The sequence below is a fragment of the Macaca fascicularis genome, chromosome 6, assembly GCF_037993035.2.
Source record: "Macaca fascicularis isolate 582-1 chromosome 6, T2T-MFA8v1.1".
NCBI classification, from domain to species: domain Eukaryota; kingdom Metazoa; phylum Chordata; class Mammalia; order Primates; family Cercopithecidae; genus Macaca; species Macaca fascicularis.
In genome coordinates this window covers 79,119,692-79,145,728 of record NC_088380.1, presented here as the reverse complement: position 1 = coordinate 79,145,728, position 26,037 = coordinate 79,119,692, and the positions used below count along the sequence as shown (strand labels likewise).

At 37.2% G+C, this 26,037-nt stretch overlaps 1 protein-coding gene across 2 annotated transcripts in view; it reads left to right on the top strand.

Moving 5' to 3' along the window:
• ANKRD31 (ankyrin repeat domain 31) overlaps positions 1–26,037 on the top strand; it is a 160,933-nt gene that overhangs the window by 97,317 nt on the left and 37,579 nt on the right. The gene's annotated exons all lie outside the window — the stretch shown is intronic.

Sequence of the window (26,037 nt, the reverse complement as noted above, 5' to 3'; positions counted from 1 at the left end):
GTCAATTTTGACTTTCGTTGCCATTGCTCTTGGTGATTTAGTCATGAAGTCCTTGCCCATGCCTATGTATAGTATTGCCTAGGTTTTCTTCTAGGGTTTTTATGGTTTTAGGTCTAACATTTAAGTCTTTAATCCATCTTGAATTAATTTTTGTATAAGGTGTAAGGAAGGGATCCAGTTTCAGCTTTCTACATATGGCTAGCCAGTTTTCCCAATACCATTTATTAAATAGGGAATCCTTTCACCATTTCTTGTTTTTGTCAGGTTTGTCAAAGATCAGATAGGGGTGGATGTGTGCTATTATTTCTGAGGGCTCTGTTCTGTTCCATTGGTCTATATATCTGCTTTGGTGGCAGTACCATGCTGTTTTGGTTACTGTAGCCTTGTTATATAGTTTGAAGTCAGGTAGCGTGATACCTCCAACTTTGTTCTTTTGGCTTAGGATTTTCTTGGCAAAGTTGGATCTTTTTTGGTTCCATGTGAACTTTAAAGTAGTTTTTTTTCCAATTCTGTGAAGAAAGTCATTGGTAGCTTGATGGGGATGGCACTGAATCTGTAAATTACCTTCGGCAGTATAGCCATTTTCGCAATCTTGATTCTTCCTATCCACGAACATGGAATGTTCTTCCATTTGTTTGTGTCCTCTTTTATTTCGTTGAGCAATGGTTTGTAGTTCTCCTGAAGAGGTCCTTCACATTCCTTGTAAGTTGGATTCCTAGGTATTTTATTCTCTTTGAAGCCATTGTGAATGGGAGTTCACTCATGATTTCGCTGTCTGTCTGTTATTGGTGTATAGGAATGCTTGTGATTTTTGCACATTGATTTTGTATCCTGAGACTTTGCTGAAGTTGCTTATCAGCTTAAGGAGACTTTGGGCTGAGAAGATGAGGTTTTCTAAATATACAATCATGTCATCTGCAAACAGGGACAATTGGACTTCCTCTTTTCCTAATTGAATACACTTTATTTCTTTCTCCTACCTGAGTGCCCTGACCAGAACTTCCAACACTATGTTGAATAGGAGTGGTGAGAAAGGACATCCCTGTCTTGTGCCAGTTTTCAAAGAGAATGCTTCCAATTTTTGCCCATTTGGTATGATATTGGCTGTGGATTTGTCATGTATAGCTCTTAGTATTTTGAGATACGTCCCATCAGTACCTAGTTTATTGAGAGTTTTTAGCATGAAATGCTGTTGAATTTTGTCACAGGCCTTTTCTGCATCTATTGAGATAATCATGTGGTTTTTGTCTTTGGTTCTGTTTATATGATGGTTTATGTTTATTGATTTGCGTAAGTTGATCCAGCCTTGCATCCCAGGGATGAAGCCAACTTGATCATGATGGATAAGCTTTTTGATGTGCTGCTAGATTCGGTTTGCCAGTATTTTACTGAGGATTTTGCATTGATGTTCATCAGGGATATTGGTCTAAACTTCTCTTTTTTTGTTGTGTCTCTGCCAGGCTTTGGTATCAGGATGATGCTGGCCTCATAAAATGAGTTACGGAGGATTCCCTCTTTTTCCATTGATTACAATAGTTTCAGAAGGAATGATACCAGGTCCTCTTTGTACCTCTGGTAGAATTAGCCTGTGAATCTGTCTGGTCCTGGACTTTTTTTGGTTGGTGAGCTATTAATTATTGCCTTCAGAGCCTGTTATTGGTCTATTCAGGGATTCAACTTCCTCCTTGTTTAGTCTTCAGAGGGTGTATGTGACCAGGAATTTATCCATTTCTTCTAGGTTTTCTAGTTTATTTGCATAGAGGTGTTTATAGTATTCTCTGATGGTAGTTTGTATCTGTGGGATTGTTGGTAATATTCCCTTTATCATTTTTTTATTGCATCTATTTGATTCTTTTCTCTCTTATTCTTTATTAGTGTTGCTAGCAGTCTATGAATTTTGTTGATGTTTTCAAAAAACCAGCTCCTAGATTCATTGATTTAAAGAGTTTTTTGTGTCTCCTTCTCCTTCAGTTCTCCTCTGATCTTAGATATGTCTTGCCTTTTGCTAGCTTTTGAATGTGTTTGCTCTTGCTTCTCTGGTTCTTTTAATTGTGATGTTAGGGTGTCAATTTTAGATCTTTCCTTATGGGCATTTAGTGCTATAAATTTCCCTCTACACACTGCTTTAAATGTGTCCCAGAGATTCTGGTATGTTGTGTCTTTGTTCTCACTGGTTTCAAAGAATACCTTTATGTCTGCCTTCAATTCGTTATGTACCCAGTAGTCATTCAGGAGCAGGTTGTTCAGTTTCCGTGTAGTTGAGCAGTTCTGAGTGAGTTTCTTAATCCTGAGTTCCAGTTTGATTGCACTGTGGTCTGAGAGACAGTTTGTTATAATTTCTGTTCTTTTACATTTGGTGAGGAGTACTTTACTTCGAACTATGTGGTCAATTTTGAAGTAAGTGTGATGTGGTGCTGAGAAGAATGTTTATTCTGTTGATTTGGGGTGGAGAGTTCTGTAGATGTCTGTTAGGTCCACTTGGTGCAGAGCTGAGTTCAATTCCTGGATATCCTTGTTAACTTTCTGTCTCGTTGATCTTTCTAATGTTGACAGTGGGGTGTTAAATTCTCCCATTATTATTATGCAAAAGTCTAAGTCTCTTTGTAGGTCTCTAAGGACTTGCTTTATGAATCTTGGTGCTCCTGTATTGGGTGCATATATATTTAGGATAGTTAGCTCTTCTTGTTGAATTGATCACTTTACCATTATGTAATGGCCTTCTTTGTCTCTTTTGATCTTTGTTGGTTTAAAGTCTGTTTTATCAGTGACTAGGATTGCAACCCCTGCTTTTTTTTGTTTTTTTTTCCATTTGTATGGTAGATCTTCCTCCATCCCTTTGTTTTGAGCCTATGTGGTCTCCTGAATATAGCACACTGTTGGGTCTTGACTCTTTTTCCAATTTGCCAGTCTGTGTCTTTTAACTGGAGCGTTTAGCCCATTTTCATTTAAGGTCAATATTGTTATGTGTGAATTTGATCCTGTCATTATGATGTTAGCTGATATTTTGCTGGTTAATTGGTGCAGTTTCTTCCTAGCATCGATGGTCTTTACAATTTGACATGTTTTTGCAGTGGCTGGTACCAGTTGTTCCTTTCCATGTTTAGTGATTCCTTCAGGAGCTCTTGTAAGGCAGTCCTGGTGGTGACAAAATCTCTCAGCATTTGCTTGTCAAGGATTTTATTTCTCCTTCATTTATGAATCTTAGTTTGGCTGGATATGAAATTCTGTGTTGAAGATTCTTTTCTTTAAGAATGTTGAATATTGGCCCCCACTGTCTTCTGGCTTGTAGCATTTCTGCTGAGAGATCCGCTGTTAGTCTGATGGGCTTCCCTTTGTGAGTAACCTGACCTTTCTCTCTGGCTGCCCTTAACGTTTTTTCCTTCATTTCAACTTTGGTGAATCTGACAATTATGTGTCTTGGAGTTGCTCTTCTCAAGGAGTATCTTTATGGCATTCTCTGTATTTCCTGAATTTAAATGTTGGCCTGCCTTGCTAGGTTGGGGAAGTTCTCCTGGATAATATCCTGCAGAGTGTTTTCCAACTTGGTTTCATTCTCCCTGTCACTTTCAGGTACACCGATCAGATGTAGATTTGGTCTTTTCACATAGTCCCATATTTCTTGGAAGCTTTGTTTGTTTCTTTTTACTCTTTTTTCTCTAAACTTCTCTTCTCGCTTCATTTCATTCATTTGATCTTCAATCACTGATACCCTTTCTTCCACTTGATCGAATTGACTACTGAAGCTTGTGCATATGTCATGTACTTCTCATGCCATGGTTTTCAGCTCCATCAGGTCATTTAAGGTCTTCTCTATGCTGTTTATTCTAGTTAGCCATTTGTCTAATCTTTTTTCAAGGTTTTTAGCTTCTTTGCTATGGGTTCGAACATCCTGTAGCTCGGAGAATTTTGTTATTACCAATCATCTGAAGCCGTCTTCTCTCTACTCATCAAAGTCATTCTCTGTCCAGCTTTGTTCCATTGCTGGCGATGAGCTCGGTTTCTTTGGAGGAGAAGAGGCGCTCTGATTTTTAGAATTTTCAGCTTTTCTACTCTGATTTCTCCCCTCTTTGTGGTTTTATCTGCCTTTGGTCTTTGTTGATGGTGACGTACAGATGGGGTTTTGATGTGGCTGTCCTTTCTGTTTGTTAGTTTTCCTTCTAACAGTCAGGACCCTCAGCTGCAGGTCTGTTCAAGTTTGCTGGAGGTTCACTCCATACCCTGTTTGCCTGGGTATCACCAGCAGAGGCTGCAGAACAGCAAATATTGCAGAACAGCAAATGTTGCTGCCTGATCCTTCCTCTGGAAACTTCGTCTCAGCAGGTCACCTGGCCATATGAGATGTCAGTCAGCCTCTATTGGGAGGTGCCTCCAAGTTAGGCTACTTGGGGGCAGGGACCCACTTGAGGAGGCAGTCTGTCCATTCTCAGATCTCAGAGTCCATGCTGGGAGAACCACTACTCTCTTCAAGCTGTCAGATAGGGACATTTAAGTCTGCAGAAGTTTCTGCTACCATTTGTTCAGCTATGCCTTGCCCCCAGAGGTGAAGTCTACAGAGGCAGGCAGCCCTCCTTTAGCTGCGGTGGGCTCCACCCAGTTCGAGCTTCCCAGCCGCTTTGTTTACCTTCTCAAGTCTCAGCAATGGCGGGCACCCCTCCCCCAGCCTCGCTGCTGCCTTGCAGTTCGATCTCAGACTGCTGTACTAGCAGTGAGTGAGGCTCCATGGGCATGGGACCCTTCGAGCCAGGTGCTCATATAATCATATGTGATTATATAATCATATAATCTTCTGGTATACCATTTGCTAAGACCATTGAAAAAGCGCAGTATTAGGGTGGGAGTATCCCGAGTTTCCAGGTACTGTCTGTCATGGCTTCCCTTGGCTGGGAAAGGGAATCCCCAACCCCTTGCGCTTCCTGGGTGAGGCAATGCCCAGCCCTGATTTGGCTCATGCTCCGTGGGCTTCACCCACTGTCCAACAAGCCCCAGTAAGATGAACCCGGTGCCTCAGTTGGAAATGCAGAAATCACCCGTCTTCTGCATCGCTCACACTGGGAGCTATAGACTGGAGCTGTTCCTATTTGGCCATCTTGGAACCTCCTCAGTAATAATTATTGGTTTGAAAAAATGCTTAAGGAAACCATCAAGAACAATATAAAAAATTCCTTGGATCCCTCATTGATATCTATTTATCCGTCTCCATATATTTTACAAGCCTGGCAACTTTTTAATTTAATTTTGTGAAAGGATATTCTTGCTGTTTTCATCCTACACCTAGCCATGTGGAGGATGTTATTACTGAATTTATGATTTGCTAAGAGATGTGAATCAATGATTAAGAATATACCAGAGTGAGTGGGCTAATGTCTGATGTGATTTCTTTTGGCTAAAAGAAACTATATTAGTTTGTTCTTGCATTGCTATAGAAAACTACCTGAAGCTGGGTACTTTATGAAGAAAAAAGTTTAGATTGACTCACAGTTCTGCAAGCTATATGGGAAGCATGGCTGAGGAGACCTCAGGAAACTTAAAATCATGGTGGAAGGTGAAGGGTAGTAGGCCCTTATTCACATGGCAGAGCAGGAGACAGAGAGGGAAGGGAATGATGCTACACACTTTTATACAACCAGATCTTGTGAGAACTCTATCAAGAGACTGCTCTAGGGGGATGGGGCTAAACCATTAGAAACCACCCTCATGATCCAGTCACCTCCCACCAATCCCCACCTCCAACTCTGGGGATTACAATTCAACATGAAATTTGAGTGGGGAATCAAAGCCAAACCATGTTAGAAGCCCTTTGGCCTTTACAGTATTTAAATTTAAAAAGAACAGACAAATTATCAAGATCATATGGTCACAATATGGAAGAAAGCAAACAGAATTATTAAAGTGATGAACCTGCTGGTTTTTTGTAGAGGGAAAAGGCCACTTAAACCACTTGGCCAGGTGCGGTGGCTCATGCCTGTAATCCCAGCACTTTGGGAGCCTGAGGTGGGCGGATCACGAGGTCAGGAGATTGGGATCATCCTGGCTAACACGGTGAACCCCCATCTCTACTAAAAATACAAAAAAAAAAATTAGCCGGGTGTGGTGGCATGTGCCTGTAGTCTCAGCTACTTGGGAGACTGAGGCAGGAGAATGGCTGAACCTGGGAGGTGGAGCTTGCAGTGAGCCAAGATTGTGCCACTGCACTCCAGCCTGGGCGACAGAGCCAGACTCCATCTCAGAAAAATAAATAAATAAATAAATGAATAAGTAAATAAATAAATAAAGTGAAACCACTTAACGATCAAAATTTCATAGTGGGAAAATCAGGTTTTTCGACATTAGCCTGAAGAATGCCACATAAAAGAAAAAGGAAATTAATTTTCTTATTTGTGTTTGTGTTGGAGGTCACCAGCTTCACCCCTACCTTTGGACACTTGTTAGAAGGACTTACAGAACTTAGTATGTTGTACTCAAGGCTGAGATTTATTACAGCAGTGTAATAAGGATACACATCCAGATCATAAGAGAAAAAGACACAGGTAGAACCTGTGAGGTATCAGTTTGAAGGTTTTCTTATGCTCTCTTCCTCATGAAGAGCCACACATGGGAGACTTGTTAGGACTTGCAGAACTTAGTGTGTTGTACTCATGGCTGAGGTTTATTACAGCAGTGGAGTAAGGATACACATCCAGATCATAAGAGAAAAAGACACAGGTAGAACCTAGAGGTATCAATGTGAAGGTTTTCTTATGCTCTCTTCCTCATGAAGAGCTTAATCTTCCCCCAGCAGTGAAAATGTAGCAATATATATGTTATGGTTCCACCCAGGGAAGCTCATTAGAGATTCAGTGCTCAAGATTTTATTGTAGGTACCCTTTGCCTATCGCATACCAAAATCCCAAACTCCCAGAAGCATAAACCACATTGCTTATGTAGACAGTTTAAGCACAATGAGCCACCCTTATCAGGCAGCGTTTTATATCAGTGTAGTATACTGTTTACAATCCAAGTTCACAGGTGCCAGCTAATGGCCACCCTTGCAAGCAGTCAGTCAGGATGACAGTTTCAGGCCTTCTATGTTAACTCTTTTCTAAACAGTGTTATATTTAGGTTCTAATTGAAATGTATACTAATTTCTAGAATAGCAATATGCTGAATAAAGTTTGTTTTATTGGCCTAATTTTTCTGGCAAAGTTGTATGACAGCACATAGGACATCCTATCTCACAGTTGAATTTTGCATCATGATGTCAAGGAAGATTGTGAGTGGAAAAAATGTGAACTCAAACTATGTTTTTTCCTAGTCTCTCAATAACGACAGTCAACACAGAAGACTTCTGTGACCACATGTGTGAGAGTTTTTCCCTACACCCCAAGCAAGCAATCAGTTCTGTAGCAGATGCCAGCTAGGTGTAACAAAAAGAAAAATGAGACTATTAGAAACAAAAATCAACCAGGTAGATTTAAACCCAGCCTTACAGATAATCATTTTAAATGTAAATGACCTAAATGCTCCAATTAAAAAGCAGAGATACACTGGATAAAGAAGCAATACTCAATTAAATGTGGCATACAATAAACTCACTTTAAACATAAAGGCACATAGCCAGGCATGGTGATTCACATCTGTAATCCCAATATTTCGAAAGGCTGAGGTGGGAGGATCATTTGAGCCCAGTAGTTCAAGACCAGCCTGGGCAACATAGTGAGACCCTATCTCTAAAAAGAAAAACAAACAAACAAACCTCTCTCCTCTCTCCTCTTCTCTCTCTCTCTCTCTCTCTCTGTCTTTGTCTCTCTCTCTCTCTCTCTCTCTCTGTGTGTGTATGTGCATATGCACAGATAAGTTATAAGTAAATTAAGTTTATGGAAAAACATGTGCTATGCAAACAATAATCAAAAGAAAGAGTGGCTTTGGTAACTGATATGCTTAAGGCTTTGTGTCCCCACCCAAATCTCATCTTGAATTATAATACCCTATAATCCCCATAATCCCCATATGTCAAGGAAGAGACCAGCTGGAGGTAATAGGATCATGGGGGCAGTTTCCTCCATGCTGTTCTCATGATAGTGAGTGGGTTCTCATTAGATCCGATGGTTTTATAAGTGTTTGGTAGTTCCTCCTATGCTCATTCTCCTTCCGCTGCTTTGTGAAGAAGGTGCCTTGCTTCTCCTTTGCTTTCCGCCATAGTTGTAAGTTTCCTGAGGCCTCCCTGGCCATGCTGAACTGTGAGTGAATTAAACCTCTTTCCTTTATAAATAACCAGTTTTGAGCAGTTCTTTATAGCAGTGTGAAAACAAATTAATACAGCAACATAAGACAAAGTAAAATTTAAAACAAGTAATATTTCCAGGGATAAAGAGACATATTTCATAATTATAAAGCAGACGGTTCACCAGAAAGACATAACAATTCTAAAAGTGTGTGAACAAGAAAACAAATTTCAAATACATGAATAAATAGAATGGAAATGAAAATAAACAAATTCACAATTATAGTTGGAGACTGCAATTCTTTTAATAAATGATTTGTGAAGTGTACACCCAGGATATAGAAGGCTTGAACAATATTATCAGCCGTGTTACCTACTTGACATTTGTTGAAGATGCCAACAGCAATGGCAGAAAATCTATTCTTTTCAAGAGCTTACAGAACATTCACCAATATAGACCACATGTTGGACCATAAAACAAGTTTTAATAAATTTAAGATACATGAAATCATACAAAGTATGTTCTTTCACCAAAATGAAATGCAATGACTAATTAGTCACCAAAAGATTTCTAGGAAATCCCAACATATTTAGAAATTAAACTGTATACATCTGAATAACTCATGGATCACAGAAGAAATCACAAGAGAAATTAGTAAGTATTTTGAACTGAATTAATATATCAAAATTTATGGGATTTAATGAAACTAGTATTTATATGGAAATGTAAAACTTCAGTGCTTATGTTAGAAAAAAATATAAATTCAGTGACTTCAGGTTTGACCTTACAAAGCTTGAAAAACAAAAGAGGAGTAAAATAAGTAGAGACAACATAAATCAATGAAATATAAAACAGACAATAGAGAAAATTAACAAATGCAAAAGTTATTCTTTGAAAAGACGAATAAAATTTATAAACCTTTTGCCAGATTTTAAACAAGACCTAAAGAAGACATAGATTACCAATATCAAGAATTAGGGGACATCACTATAGATCACACAGAAAATAAAAAGTTAAAAAGGTATTATTATTACAACCTTATGCCAATAAATTTAACAACTTAAATAAAATGGGCAAATTCCTTGAAAGCAGCTACCAAAGCTTACCCACAAAGAAAAAAATAGCCCTTATAACCCTATATATATGAAAGATAATGAGTTGGTGGTTTAAAAACCTTTTAAAAAAGGATATTCCAGGTGCAGGTAGTTTCACTGATAAATTTTACCAATAACTGAGGAAGAAACAAATAAGCCATACACAAACTCTTCCAGAAAAGTAAAAAGGATGCACTTCCCAAGTGATTTTATGAGGCTAGCATTATTTTTATACCAAAACCAGCCAAAGGCATTACAAAAACCCAAAACTACAGACCAATATCCTTTAAGGACACAGATGCAAAAATCCTTAAAATATTAACATGTTGAATCCAGTAATATATACATACAAATATTACATGACCAAATGGAGTTAGTCCCAGAATATGATTAGTTTATTTTTCCAAAATCAATGTGGTTTGCCAAATTAACAGATTAAAAATGAAAAACTACTTCATTTCAATACATGCAGAGAAGGCACTTCAAAAAAGTTAGTATTCATTCATGATTAAAAGAAAAAAAGCTCAGTAAACCAAGAATAGACGTATCCTTCCTCAATCTGATAGACAGCACCGTCAAAAAACCTACAGATGACATCAGACTTAATGGTAGAAGATGGAATTTTTTCCCCTAATATCAAGAATATAACAAAGATGTCGCCCTCACTTCTTTTATTATTATTATTTTACTTTTGGGATACCTGCAGAACATGCAGGTTTGTTATATAGGTATACACGTGTCATGGTGGTTTTCTGTACCCATCAACCCATCATCTACATTAGGTATTTCTCCTAATGCTATCCCTCCCCTAGTCCCTCACCCCCTGACAGCCCCCAGTATGTGATGTTCCCTTCCCTGTGTCCATGTGTTTTCATTGTTCAGCTCCCACTTATGAGTGAGAACATGTAGTGCTCTCACCACTTCTAATCAATATTATGCTGAAGTTTCTAGCCAGTGCAGTAATGGAAGAAAAATAAATAAAAGACACACATGTATTTGGAAAGTGAAAAGTAAAGCTGTCTTTGTTTCATGTAATATGACAATGAAAAACTGCTTCTATTTCATATGACATGATAAAATAATTTACTAGAATTAATAAATGAATCTAACAAGGACTCAACTGTATTTCTCCTTACCAGCAATGAACAATTGGAAGTTGAAAATTTTAAAATACCATTTATCATTATATCAAAAATATTAAATAATTGGGGATAAATGTTACTAAATATGTCCAAGACCTTTACACCTTTACACTGAATACTTCAAAACATTGTTGAGAGCAATTAAAGACGACCTAAATAAATGAAGTGATATATTGTGTGGCTTAGAAGACTCAGTATTTTTCACATGTCATTTCTACCCAAGTTGATCTATAGATTCAGTACAAATACAGTAGTCTTAACAGGAATTTTTGTAGAAATTGTTAGGCTAATTCTAAAATTGATAGGGAAATCAAAATAGCTTAAAATAGCTGAGACAAATTTGAAAAAATAATATTGGAGGATTTATATTACCTATAGTGTGAAGATATGTATTCCATAGCTATAGTAATCAAGACAGTATGTTACTAGCATAAGTTAGATTAGGATTTCTCAACCTTGACATAAATGACATTTGGGGCTGGATATTTCTTTCTTAAAGAGTGCTGTCCTGTACTTATAGGATGTCTCACAGCTTCTCTGACCTCTACTCACTAGATGCCAGAAGCACCCATATTCTCTAGTTGCGACAACCAAAAAATGTCTCTAGACATTCCTGAATTTATCCTAGGGGACAAAAATCATCCGCAGTTCAGGAGCACTGAGTTTTACTTGTAGAACAATTGAACAAAATAAAAGAATTGAGAAATAGACCCTCATATATGTCCTCAGTTGTTTTTTTTTTTTTTTTTTTTTGAGACGGAGTCTCACTTTGCTGCCCAGGCTGGAGTGCAGTGGCGCAATCTCTGCTTCCTGCAAGCTCTGCCTCCTGGGTTCAGGTGATTCTCCTGCCTCAGGCTCCTGAGTAGCTGGGACCACAGGCACACACCACCACACCCAGCTAATTTTTTTGTATTTTTAGTAGAGATGGGGTTTCACCATATTGGCCAGGCTGGTCTTGAACTCCTGACCTCAGTTAATCTGCCTACCTCGACCTCCCAATCAGTTGATTTTTAACAATGGTGCAAAGGCAATTCAATACAGAAAGTATACTCTTTCAACAAATGGAATTGAAATCCTTGGATTTCCATTTTTTAAAATGAACCCTTAATTTTCATCATATATAAAATTAAAACTTTGTATATATAAAATTAAAATGGATCATAGCCCCCAAGCCCAGTTCTCCATCTGCCACACCCCTCAGGGCCTGAGCACACCATACAGGGGTGGGGGAATCACCATGCCCCATCCACCCTTGTTGGCACCAGAGCACTCCTCCTGGGGGCCGAAGGACAGGCTGATCCAACATACCACTACCACTGTAGCTAGCATTCACTCAGAGATAGCACCTGTGGGTCTGGGGACTGGCCCACCCCTCCCATCATAGCCACCAACAGCAGCATAGATGGCTTGGGAGCCAGAGGATTGTCCTGCCACTGCTGCTGCCATCACCCATGCCATGCTCACTGCCCAGGGGCCTAAAGATTCTCCCACCTGCAAAACCCACCACTGTTACTGCCAGCACCCAAGCAAGCTGCTTAGAGGCCCAAGAATTGGTCCACCTGGATTCACTAACACTGATGCCAGCATATACCTTCCTGGGGCCCAAGGACAGGCATGCTCAGTCCACTGTTGTCACCCATGGGACTAGAGGACTGGCCCACCTGGTGTCCCTGTCTTCAGAAAAACTTCTCCACAGCTCCCACTAACAGTTGCTCCCTAAACGACTGAGGAAATTACAGACACCACTGACACTATTTACAAGTAAAGAAATCCTATAGAAACCACACTACCATCACATATCTAGAGTCAAAGCCAAAATGCCTTGCTCGGGCAACACAATAGGAACACATCTTTAGGAAAAAGTCCTCTTCTATGACAGCAAATTCAAAAAATTGAAGAAGTAGCTGTTAGAACAGGTGCACAGGTGTTAATGTAAGGACACAAGAAATGTGAAAAAGCAAGGAAGTATGGCACCTCCAAAGGGACACAATAATTCTCCAGCAACAAATTCCAGTGAAAAAGAAATTCATAAAGTCCCAGCAAAAGAGTTCAAAATAATAATAAGCTCCGTGAGATTCAAGAGAATTTTTTAAAAAAATACAAAGAAATAAGAAAAACTCAGGATATGAATGAAAAATTTAACAGATAGATATGGTTTAAAAAAAAAAAAAAAAGAACCAAATAGAAATTCTGGAACTGAAGGATTCATATAATGAAACACAAAATGCATTCAAAAGTTTCAACAATAGACTATATCAAGCAGAAGAAAGAATTTCAGAACTTGAAGATAGGTATTTTGAAATGACTTTGTTAGATAAAAATAAATAAATAAGAATTTTAAATAGTGAACAAAGGCTACATGATATATGGGGCACCATGAAGTGACCAAACATTGGAATTTTCAGCATTCTAGAAGGAGAAAAGAAAATGAAAGGGACAGAAAATCTATTTAATGAAATAATAGCTGAAAAGTTCCCCAGTCTGGCAAGAGATTTAGACATCCAGACACAGGAAGCAAAGCAATCCCCAGATAGAGACAATTCAAAAGGGTCTTCTCTAATATAGTCAAACTGTCAAAAGTCAGAGAGAGAAAATTCTAAAAGTAGCAAGAAAAATACATATAGTCACTTAAGAGAACCTTCATCAGACTAACAGTGGATTTCTCAGCAGAAACCTTACAGGCCAGGAGAGAACAAGATGATATATTCCAAGTGATAAAAGAAAAAAAAATACTGTCAACCAAGGACACTATGTTCAGCCAAGTTGTCCTTCATGAATGAGGAAGAAATAAAGTCTCCCAGACAAGCAAAAGCTTGGGAAACTCATCACAACTAGACTGGCCCTACACTTGGAAGCAAAGGATAATATCTACTATCATGAAAACATATGAAAGTATAAACAAAACCCACTGGTAGAGCAAACACAAATAAGGAAGAAAATGGACTTTAATGTTACCACTACAGAAAACCGCCAAACCTCAATGATAAATGAAAGAAAAGGAAGGAAGGAAGGAAGGAAGGAAGGAAGGAAGGAAGGAAGGAAGGAAGGAAGGAAGGAAGGAAGGAAGGAAGGAAGGAAAGAAGGAAAGAAGGAAAGAAGGAAAGAAGGAAAGAAGGAAAGAAGGAAGGAAGGAAGGAAGGAAGAAAGGAAGGAAGGAAGGAAGAGAAAGAAATCGAAAAAAGATATACGAAACCATAAATCAATTAATAAAATAAGAATAAGCCCTCACATATAAATAATAACCTTGTATGTAAAAGGATTAAATTTTCCACTTACAAAATATAGACTGGTTGAATGGATTTCTTAAAAAAAGGAAAAATTTACCCAATGATACACTGCTTACAAGAAACTCATTTCACCTATAAAGACACATAGACAGAAAGTAAAGGAAGGCAAAAAATATTCAATGCAAATGAAAATGAAAAGCAGGCAGGAGTAGCTATACTTATATCAGATAAAACAGACATTAAGTCTAAAACAGCAAAAATACACAAAGAAGGTCATTATGTAATGATAAAGGGATCAATTCAGCAAGAGGATGTAATAATTCTAAACACATATGTGCCCAACACTGGGGCATGCCGATATATAAAGCAAAAATTATTAGATCTAAAAGATATAATTCAATACGATAATAGTTGGGGACTTCAAGACTCTACTCTCAGCATAGGATAGATTATCTAGACAGAAAACTAATAGAGAAGCATTGGATTTAAGCTGAATTTTAGACCAAATGAACATTTACGGAACATTTCATCCAATAGCTAGAGAATACACATTGTTCTTGTGAACACATGGGACATGCTCCAGGATAGACCATATGTTGGGACACAGAAAAAAATCACAACAAATTTTTAAAAAGTGAAATCATATCAAATATTTTCTCAAACCACAATGGAATAAAACTAGAAATCAATAACAAGAGGAACTTGGAGATGGTACACATACATAGAAATTAAACAGCATGCTCCTGAATGACTATTAGGTCAAAGAAGAAACTAAGAAGGAAATAAAAAATTTCTTGAAAGAAATGAAAATTGAAATACAACATACCAAAACTTAAGAATAGCTAAAGCAGTGCTAAAAAGGAAGTTTATAACACATTCTATCCATGTAACCAGATATCACATAGTTCCCATAAAGATGTACAAATATTGCATATCCATTATAAATAATGGATCACAGACCTAAATGTAAGAGTTACAATTTCCTAGAAGAAAACATAAGAGAAAACAGTGATTTTGAGGTAGGCAAGGATTTCTTAAGTAGGACATAAAGGACATGAATTCTAAGTGATAAATATTGATAAATTAGACTTCATAAAAATTAAAAACTTGTTCTTCAAAAACACTGTTAAGAAAATAAAAAGGCAGTGACTTCTGGTTCCAAAATTGTGACATGGAAGCAAGCTGACTTTATTCCTTAGCACAGAAAGCCAAAAACAAATATACAGTGCCAAGATTTTCACCAGTAATACCCCGTAACTCAAATATGAAGATGAAACAGTTCCCAGGGCCACAGAGATATGAAAAAACTCCAAGCAGGCAGAAGGCAGTAAGATAATTGGACTTGTATGTCTGCCATACCCCTCTCTTCAATTTGCCAAGCAGTAAGCACACAGAAAACTTCCCCCCAGATCACAGCTTCTATGCTGAATAAAGTGAAACTGAGTTGGACAACCAGTTTCTCCACCATTTTGGGTTTTCTGGCAGGAGACCTGTCCCTCCTTCAACCCACAGGAAGCATTGGGAGTGCATGAAGGGAAAAATATTCTTGAGAACAGCCAGAGGCAAAGTTAGGGTGGGGCAGAGGTGGGACTACCATTGCCAACCCTGGAAACTCCACTCTATAACTTGGCCAAAGGAGATGCCAAATCAGAGTGACCGTTCAGCAGCACCACCTTCTGCCTTCTGTAGAAGATTTATTCCACAGTTTTCTTGGGTACAACCCCCTAGCCAGCCTTTCTACACTACTGGATGTCTCCTTTGGGACCTTACCCATTTGAGACAGGTGACACTCTGATTGTGTTCTTCAACTGAGTCAAACCTGGACATAAAGTGCTGGTGCTGAAAAGAAAGCAGAGAACTAGATGGAATAAATGAAAGAAAATTAACAGGTAAATTACAAAGAATCTCTAATCAAACATATGCAATAAATACCAAAGTAAATCAGATAGAGAAAACTGGAATAAATAATCCTTCAAAGCAAAGATAGACATACATCTACAAGAAGCAGCAGCAAACAGGCAAACATGATCTCTTCAAACAGACAAAGCAAGGAACCAGTGACTGACCCTAATGAGACAACAATATGTGAACTCTCTGACCAAGAATTCAAAATAGCAGTTTAAAAGAAACTCAGTGATCTCCGAGATAACACAGAAAAGCAATTCATGAATTTAATATAGAAATATGACAGAGATTGAAACAATTTTTTACACCAAACAGAAATCTTGGAACTGAGAAATACATTTGCTGACCTGAAAATTTTGTTAGAGACTCTTGGCAGCAGAATGGATCAAGCAAAGGAAAGAAGCAGTGAGCTCAAAGACTGGCTACTTGAAAATACACAGAGAAAAAAGAATGAAAAGGAATGAAGATCATCTACAAAATATAGAAAATTACCTTACAGAATGGGGGAAAATATTTGCAAGCTATTCACCTGACTGCAAATAAAATAATCAACAAATGGGAGTGACAATTGACAGAATGGGAGAGTATATTTGCAAGCTATCTGAGGAGAGATTAATACCAGAATATATAAGCTCAACCAACTCAGCCAAAGAAAAAAGAAAAGCAAATTATCTGATTTTAAAATGGATAAAAGATCTGAGTAGATGTTTTTCAAAAGAAGACATACAAATGGCTAACAGGTATATGAAAAGATGCTCAGCATTACTGATTATCAGAGGAATACAAATCGAAACCACAAAGGATGTCATCTTACCCCAATTAAAGTGGATTTTGTCAAAAAGGGAATAACAGATGCTGGTGATGATGTGGAGAAAGGTGAATTCTCATACACTCTCAGTGGGAATGTAAATTAATATAGCCACTATGGAATACTAGAGGTTCCTTGAAAAACTAAAAATAGAACTACCATATGATCCAGCAATTCCACTACTGGGTGTATATCCAAAAGAAAGAAAACCAATACATTGAAGCAATATCTATACTCCCATGTTTATTGCAGCACTCTTCACAATAGCCAAAATATGGAATCAACCTAAGTGCCCACCAGTGGATAAATGGTTAAGGAAAATATGGTATATTTAATATTAGCCAATATATGGAATAGCCAAAATATGGAATCAACCTAAGTGCCCACCAGTGGATAAATGGTTAAGGAAAATATGGTATATATACACAACAGAATACTATTTAGCTATAAAAATGAAGGAAATTCTGTCATTTGCAGAAACATGGGTGGAATTGGAGGTTATTGTGTTAAGGGAAATAGGCCAAGCACAGAAAAACAAATACTGCAGGTTCTCACTTCTGTTTGGGAGCTAAACAAGTGGAACTCATGAAGATAGATTGGTGGTTACCAGAGTCTGGAAAGTATGGGTTGGGGTGGGGATGAAGAGAGGTTGATTAACGGGTATGGACATACAGTTTGATAGAAGAAATAAGACCTAGTGTTTGAAAGATCAGTAGGGTGACTATAGTTTACAATAACCTGTTGTATATTTCAAAATAGCTACAAGAAATTAAAATGTTTCTAGCATAAAGAAAAGACAATTTTTAAGGTGATACATAGACCAATTACACTGATTTGACCTTTACAAATTATATAAATGTATTAAACTATCACATGTACCCTAAAAATATGTACATCTATTATGTATCAATAAAAAATAAAATTAATAAAGAAAAACTATCACATTTACCCTGAAAATATGTACATCTCTTATGTATCAATAAAAAATAAAATTAATAAAGAAAAGAAAAAGATGAACTCTGATTGAGAGAACATATATCTCCCAAAACATACATCTGCTAAAGGCCTTGTATCCAGCATGTATACAGAACTGTTAGAACTCAAACAACCCAATAAAAAGTGGGCAAAAGATTAGGACGTTTCACCCAAGAAGATACATGAATGGCAAATAAGCACTTAAAAAAGATTCTCAGCAGGCTGATTATGGTGGCTCACTCCTGTAATCCCAGCACTTTGGGAGGCCAAGGTGAGTGGATCGCCTGAGGTCAGGAGTTCAAGACCAGCCTGCCCAACATGGTGAAACCCCATCTCTACCAAAAATACACAAATTAGCCAGGCATGGTAGGGCACACCTGTAATCCCATCTACTCGGGATGATGAGGAAGGAGAATCACTTGAACCCAGAAGGTGGAGGTTGCAGTGAGCCGAGATGGCACCACTGTACTCCAGCCTGGGTGACAGAGCAGATTCTGTCTAAAAAAAAAAAAAAGAGAGAGAGATGCTCAGCATCATTAGTCATACCCTCTGGAATGGCTAAAATTTAAAAGACTGAAAATACCAAGTATTGGAGAGATTGCTGGTAGAAATGCAAAATGGAACATTTGGAAAAACAATTTGGCAATTTTTGTTACATGAAATATATTACATATTTACAAAGTATTGGACCACCCCTTGGTGTTTATTTATCTAAGATAAATGAAAGCTTTTTGTCCACACAAAGACTTGTACTAGAATGTGGATAGCAGCTTTATTCATAATAGCCTCTAACTGGAAGGGACCCTAAATGTCTATCAACTGATAAATGAATAATTAAGTTGTTAAAAGGAACAAACTTTTTTTTTGAGATGGAGTCTTGTTCTGTCACCCATATTGGGGTGCAGTGCCACGTTCTCTGGTCACTGCAACCTCTGCCTCCCAGGTTCAGACAATTCTCCTGCTTCAGCCTCCCAAGTAGCTGGGATTACAGGCCTGTGCCACCAGGCCCAGCTAATTTTTGTATTTTTAGTAGAGACGGGGTTTCAGCATGTTGGCCAGGCTGGTCTCGAACGCCTGACCTCAGGTGATCCACCCGCCTTGGCCTCCCAAAGTGCTGGGATTACAGGTGAGAAACAAACTGTTGATATACACAATAATATGGGTGAATCTCAAAATCATCATGCTAAGTCAAAGAGACCAGACACAAAAACTACATTCTGAGCTCATTCATGTGAAATTCTACAAAAAGCAAAATGTAAAGCAATAGAGGCAGATCATTGGTTCCCAGAGACCAAAGAGTCTTGGTAAGTCATTGACTGCAGAGGGTCAGAAAGGATTTTTTGTGATGGTAGAATGTCTCTAAGTCATTGTTGTAGTAGTGATCACTTCAGTAAGGCTTTTTTTTTTTTTTTTTTTTTTTTAACAAATTAAAGGCCTATTTCTTGGTCACATAATCTTTGCCAAGCTCTTTGGCCCTCAGGCCCACTCCATCATGTTATCTGGAGCTCCCTCCCAACTTTAGCTTTAGCTTTTCCTGTTTAGTGCCTTTTTACCCTGTTGCTGTTTAGACTTTTCCTGTGGATGACTGTTACTGAAAAACACTATTCAGGATCTCATTCTCTCTGAGCTGAGTTCTCTGTGTTCTCCATACTAATGCATTAAGTGCATCTTTTTTAGTATATTAAAGTCAAGGCCTAGAGAAGGTCTCATCTTAACACACTGGGAAAATAGTCATTTTTAATATAGCATATGTTTTTAAGAGTCTAGAAGTTTACTTTTCTGAAATTCACTTTCAGTCTCCTCCATACCATGTTTGAAATAAATTTCTGCAGATTAAGGCCTACATCTCCAGTTTGCTAAATTAATCTCAGGATGGTCTCAGGAATCTGTGTTTTGAAAGAATCCAACAAGTGATCTTACTGATCAATCAGGCTTAGAAACTACTGGATTGAGGTAGTTTCTGACTCTATCTTTTAAAAACAGATGAATAAAATCTTAATAAAAATCTTAATAAATAGATAAAGTATTTTATCTTTTCATACCTTTACTCAGACTCACTAAGGTGTACAGATGCAGATTTTATCAGACGTCTTTGCAGAATACTTTTTCACATGCCATTATCTGCTGTCTCTCACTACTACAGTTGATCTTTTCACTCTCTAAAGGAAAGCAGGGTATTATCTAGCTAGTTTTATTAGGAGACTACTATGTGCCAGACATTTTACAAGGGCTCACTATTTAATTCTCATAGATGATAAAAATGAAGTTAGAGACGATGATAAGTAACTTGGCCAAGGATGTAGCTAATAAGTACCAGGGGTGAGGTTTGTGCTTGGCTTTAAAACAAGGGTATTTTTCTTTTTAAATATATTTGTATAAATTTAAAGAGTACAAGTGCAGTTTTGTTAAATGGATATATTGAGTAGGGATATATTCTGGGCTTTTAGTGTAACCATCACTCAAATAGTATACCTTGCACTCATTAATTAATTTCTCATCCCTGAACCCCCTCCCACTCCCTACCCTTCTGAGTCTCCAGTGACTATAATTCCACACTCTGTCCATGTGTACACATTATTTGGCTCTTACTTATAAGTGAGAACATCCAGTATTTGACTTGTCCCTGAGTTGTTTTCACTTAACAACATGGATGGCCTCCAGTTCCATCCATGTTGCTGCAAAAGACATGATCCCATTCTTTGTTATGGCTGAATAGTATTCCATTGTGTGTGTGTGTGTGTGTGTGTGTGTGTGTGTGTGTGTATTTACCACATTTTATTTATCCAGTCATCCATTGATGGACACTAAGGTTGATTCCATATCTTTGCTATTGTGAATAGTGTTACAGTAAATATTTGAGTACAAATATCTTTTTAATATGATGACTACTTTTCCTGTGGGTATATACCCAGTAGTGAGATTGCTGGATTGAATGGCAGTTCTATTTTTAGTTCTTTGGGAAATCTCCATACTGTTTTCCATAGAGGTTGTACTAATTTGCATTCCCACCAACAGTGTATAAGCATTTCCTTTTCTCCGCATACTCATCAACATCTGTTATTTTTTGTCTTTTTAATAATAGGCATTCTATTGGCATAAGATGGTATCTTATTGTGGCTCTAACATTTCTCTGATGATTAATGATGTTGAGAATTTTTTCATATGCTTGTTGGTCATTCGTGGGTCTTCTTTTAAGAAATGTCTATTCGTGTCTTTTGCCAGTTTTTTAATAGGGCTATTTGTTGTTTTGTTATTGTTGTTGAGTTGTTTGAGTTCCTTGTAAATTCTGGAAATTAGTTCTTGTAGGATTCATAGTTTGCAAATATTTTCCCCCAATCTGCAGGTTGTCTGTTCACTTTTTAAATTATTTCCTTTTCCATGCAGGTGCTTTTTAGTTTAATATAGTTCCATATGTCTGTTTTTGATTTCGTTGCTTATGGTTTCAAGGTCTTATGAATTCTTTGCCTAGACAAATGTCAAGAAGAGTTTTCCCTAAGTTTTCTTATAGAATTTTTATAGTTTCAGATCACAAATTTAAGTCTTTTATTTGTCTGTATTTGATTTTTTAATATGATTTGAGACTTTCTTCCACATATGACAATCCAATTTTCCCAACACCATTTATTGAAAAAGATATCTTTTTCCCAGTGTATGTTCTTGTCACCATTGTCAAAGATCAGTTAGCTATAGATATGTGGCTTTATTTCCGGGTTCTCTATTCTTTTACATTGATCTATGTGTCTGTTTTTATGCCAGTACCATGCTGTTTTGATTATTATAACCTTGCAGTATAATTTGAGGTCAGGTAATATGCTCTCTCTAGCTTTGTTCTATTTGCTTAGGATTGTTTCTGCTATTTAGGCTGTTTTTCGGTTCCATATGAATTTTAGGATGGTTTTTTTCTCATTCTGTGAAAAGTGATGTTGGCATTTTGGTAGGAATTGCATTGAATCTGTAGATTGTTTTGGCAGTATTCTCATTTTAATTATATTAATTCTTCTGATTCATGAACATGAAATGTTTTTCCATTAGCTTGTGTCACCTGAAATTTCATTCGTCAGTGTTGTAGTTTTCCTTCTTTCACCTCCTTGGTTAACTATATTCCTAGGTATTTTATTTTATTTTTTGTAGCTATTGTAAATGGGATTGCCTTCTTGATATGGTTTTCAGCTTGATTATTATTGGTGTATAGAAATGACACTCATTTTTGAATATTGATTTTGTATTCTGAAACCTTAGTGAATTCAATTATCAAACCTAAGAATTTTTTGGAGGAGTCTTTAGGGTTTTCTAGGTTTAAGAGCATATTGTCAGTGAACAGAAATACATTATTTCTGACTTCTTCTTTTCCAACTTGGATGCCTTTTCTTTCTTCCTTTTGCCTGATTGCTCTGGCTAGGACTTCCAGTACTAAGTTGAATAGGAGTGGTGAAAGTGGGCATTCTTGTCTTATTCTAGTTCTTAGGGGAATTGTTTTCAACTTTTCCCAACTCAGTATGATATTGGCCATAGGTTTGTTGCATATGGCCTTTATTATTTTGAGGTATGTTTTTTCTACTTTGCCTAGTTTGTTGAGAGCTTTTATGATGAGGGGATGTTCCATTTTATCAAATGCTTTTTCCACGTCTATTGAAATGATTATGTAATTTTTGTCTTTAACTGTGTTTATGTAATGAAACACATTTATTGGTTTGTATATGTTGAGCCATCCTTGCATCCCTGGAATACAACCCACTTGGTCATGGTGTGTTATCTTTTTGATGTGCTGGTGGATTCAGTTTGCTAGTATTTTGTTGAGGATTTTTGCATCTATCTTCATCAGGGATATTGGTCTGCAGTTTTTTTTGTTTGTTTGTGTTCTCGTCAGACTTTGGTGTCAGGGTGATACTGGCTTCGTGTAATGAGCTAGGGAGGATTCTCTCCTGCTCAGTTTTTTTGGAACAGTTTCAGTAAAATTGGTACCAGTTATTCTTTGTATGTTTGATAGAATTTGACTGTGAGTTCATCTTGACCTAGGCTCTTTTTTTTTGTTGGGAGGATTTTTGTTATTGGTCTGTTGAGGATATCTAGTTATTCACGGTTCAGTCTTATGAGGTTTTATGTTTCCAGGAATTTATCCATTTTCTCTAGGTTTTTTAGTTTGTGAGTGTATGGTAGAGTCTGATGATCTTTTGTATCTCTGTGGTGTCAGTTACAATGTCTTCTTCGTTTCTTGTTATGTTTATTTAGATATTCTTTCTTCTTGGTTAGTCTAGATAGCAATTTATCAACTTGTTTATCTTTTCAAAGAACTGACTTTTCAATTCAGTGATCCTTTGTTTTTGTTTTGTTTGGTTTGGTTTGTCTCCATATCATTTAGTTCTACTCTGATCTTTGTTATATTTTTTCTTCTGCTAGCTTTGGGTTTGTTTTTTTCTTGTTTTTCTAGTTTCTTGAGGTATGACATTAGGGTGTTAATTTGTAATCTTTCTATTCTTTTGATGTAGGCATTTGATGCTATAAAACTCCCTCTTAGCACTGCTTTGGCTGTATCCCAGAGGTTTTGGTAATTCTGTCTCCATTTTCCTTTGTTTCAAAAAAATTTTTTGAATTCTTTCTTAATTTTGTCATTGACCCAAAGATTATCTAGGAGTGTGTTGTTTAATTTCATGTATTTGTACAGCTTTGAGAATTCCTCTTGATATTGATTTCTAGTTTTATTCCATTGTGTTCTGAGAAAATACTTGATGTGATTTCAATTTTTTTCAAATTTATTGAGGCTAGTTTTGTGGCCTAACATGTGGTCTATTTGGGAGAATGTTTCACGTGCTGATGAGAAGAATGTATATTCTGTGATGTTGGATAGAATGTTCTGTAAGTGTCTATTAGGTCCATTTGGTCTAAAGTTCAATTTAACTCCTGTGTTTCTTTCTTGATTTTCTGTCTCAGTGATCTGTCTAGTGCTGTGACTGGGGTGTTCAAGTGCCCCAGTATTATTGTATTGCTATCTGTATCTTTCTTTAGGTTTGGTTTAGTAACATTTGTTTTATGAATCTGGGTGCTCCAGTTTGAGTACCTATGTATTTAATATTATTATATCCTTTTGTTAAATTGATATCACCCTTTATCATTAGATAATGATCTTTGTCTCTTTTTATACTGTTTTTGATTTGAAGTTGGTTTAATTTGTTATAAGTATAGCTACTCCTGCTTTTGGTTTTCATTTGCATAGAATATCATGTTCCACCCCTTTATTTTTGTTTGTTTGTTTGTTTGTTTGTTTTTGACAGAGTCTTACTCTGTCACCAGGCTGGAGTGTAATGACACAATCTTGGCTCACTGCAACCTCTGCTTCCTGGATTCAAGTGATTCTCCTGCCTCAGCCTCCTGAGTAGCTGGGATTACAGGTGTGTGCCACCACACTTGGCTAATTTTTGTACTTTTAGTAGAGAGGGGGTTTCACCATGTTCATCAGGCTGGTCTCAAACTCCTGACCTCATGATCCACCTGTCTCGGCCTCCCAAAGTGCTGGGATTACAGGCATCAGCCACTGTGCCCTTTATCTTTCATCTATGTGTTTTTACCAGTAAAGTGAGTTTCTTGTAGACAGCATATAGTTGGTTCATTTTAAAAATCTGTTCTGCCTATCTTTATCTTTTAAGTGGAGCATTTAATTCACTTACATTCAAGGTTAATATTGATACATGAGGTTTTCTTCCTGTCATGTTGTTATCACTAGTTGTTTTATGAATTCTTCGTTTCTTCATTTTTTTTTCTTCTGTGTCTTTGTGATTTGGTTCAGTTTTTTCTTTATGCTATGCTACCTCTAGGCTAGTAGAAAAACTAAGAGATTATCCTTAATAATTTCTACTGGCCCATTTGCTCCTAAATTTATCTGCCTCTTTATCCTTGGACATAAGCAGAAAGATTAAAAAAATACTTTTTCCACTGGCATATAGTATGTCTCCATTTTAACAAAATCCTGACCATCTTTTCCTAACTAGAAGGTTTTTCAGGGGTGAGATACTTGCTTGCCTTTTGCAAGTGGGATCATTGTTTTTCACTAATTGACTTATACTATAATTCATTTTTTTGAGACAAGGTCTTGCTCTGTCACCCAGGCTAGGGTATCACTGCTCACTGAAGCCTCGACCTCGCAGGGTCAAGTGATCCTCCAGCCCCAGCCTCTCAAGTAGCTGAGACTAGAAGTGTGTCCCACCACACCCAGCTAATTTTAAAATTTTTTATAGAGAAAAGGCCTCACTATGTTACATAGGCTGGTCTCGAACTCCTGGGCTCAAGCAATTTCCTGCCTCAGCCTCCCAAAGTGCTGGGATTATAGGCATAAACCACTGTCCCTGGCTGACTTATACCTTAATCCAGTTAATAACCATTCTTTACTTTGGTCAATTATAAATTTATTTTTAATACACAATTTAAGAGTTACTCAGAGCAACCTTATTTATATTAGAAATTTTTTTCTCCCGAAAATATCACATCCTCTTTGACCTTAGTTTCCTTTTATCTAAAATGATGGGGTTTCTAAGTTTCCCTCTATCTTTAATATTCTGTGAAGTTTGTCATTTAGTGTACAAGTGGCCAACAAACATGAAAAAAAAATGTTCAGTACCACTAATCATCAGAGAAGTGCAAACCAAAGCCAGAGTGAGATATCATCTCACACCAGTCAGAATGGTTATTATTTAAAAGTCAGAAAATAACAGATGCTGGTAAGGTTGTGAAGAAAAGAAAACACTTATACACTGTTGGTAGGAATGTAAATTAGTTCAACTACTGTGGAAACAGTTTGGAGATTTCTCAGAGAACTTGGAACTACCATTCAACCTAGCAATTCCATTACTGGGTATGTACCCAAAGGAAAACAAATTGTTCTACCAAAAGACACATACACTTGTGTGTTAATTGCAGCACTATTCACAATAGCAAAGACATTAAATCACCCAAGGTGACCATCATTGGTGAACTGGATAAATAAGATGTGGTACACATATACCATGGAATACTATGCAGCCATAAACAAAAACAAAATCATGTCCTTTGCAGCAACATGGATGCAGCTGGAGGCCATTATTCTGAGTGAATTAATGCAGGAACAGAAAAATCAAATACCACATTTTCTCACTTATAAGTGGGAGGTAAATATTGGGTACACATGATCATAAAGATGAGAACAGTAGATACTGAGACTACTAGAGAGCGGAGAGAGGGAGGAGGGCAAGAGCTGAAAAACTCTCTGTTGAGTACTGTGCTTACTACCTGGGTGATGGGGTGATTCATACCCCAAACCTCAGCATCATGCAGTATACCCATGTAGTAAATCTGCACATATATCATTTGAATCTAAAATAAAAGTTGAAATTATTTCTTTAAAGTTTGTTATTTAGGACACATATTTCTGTATGGAGAATATTGAAATGGGTATTAGGTTTCTAGGCTAGTTCATAAAACCTCCTGAACAAGTAGTGTACATAAAATATTGTCCAAATAGAATGTTATTCAAGTATGTCTAATCACAAATTATAATGTTGTTTGTAATATAGCCGTGAAGCAACTCTTACCCCACTTTTATACCCTATCTTCCAGCAGCTTGGAGAAGGACAAGAAGCTGTGTTAGAGAAATAGATTAAATCCTTCCGGGTGTCAGAAATTCCATATTAAGATGCAAGTGGCTTAATCTGCACAACA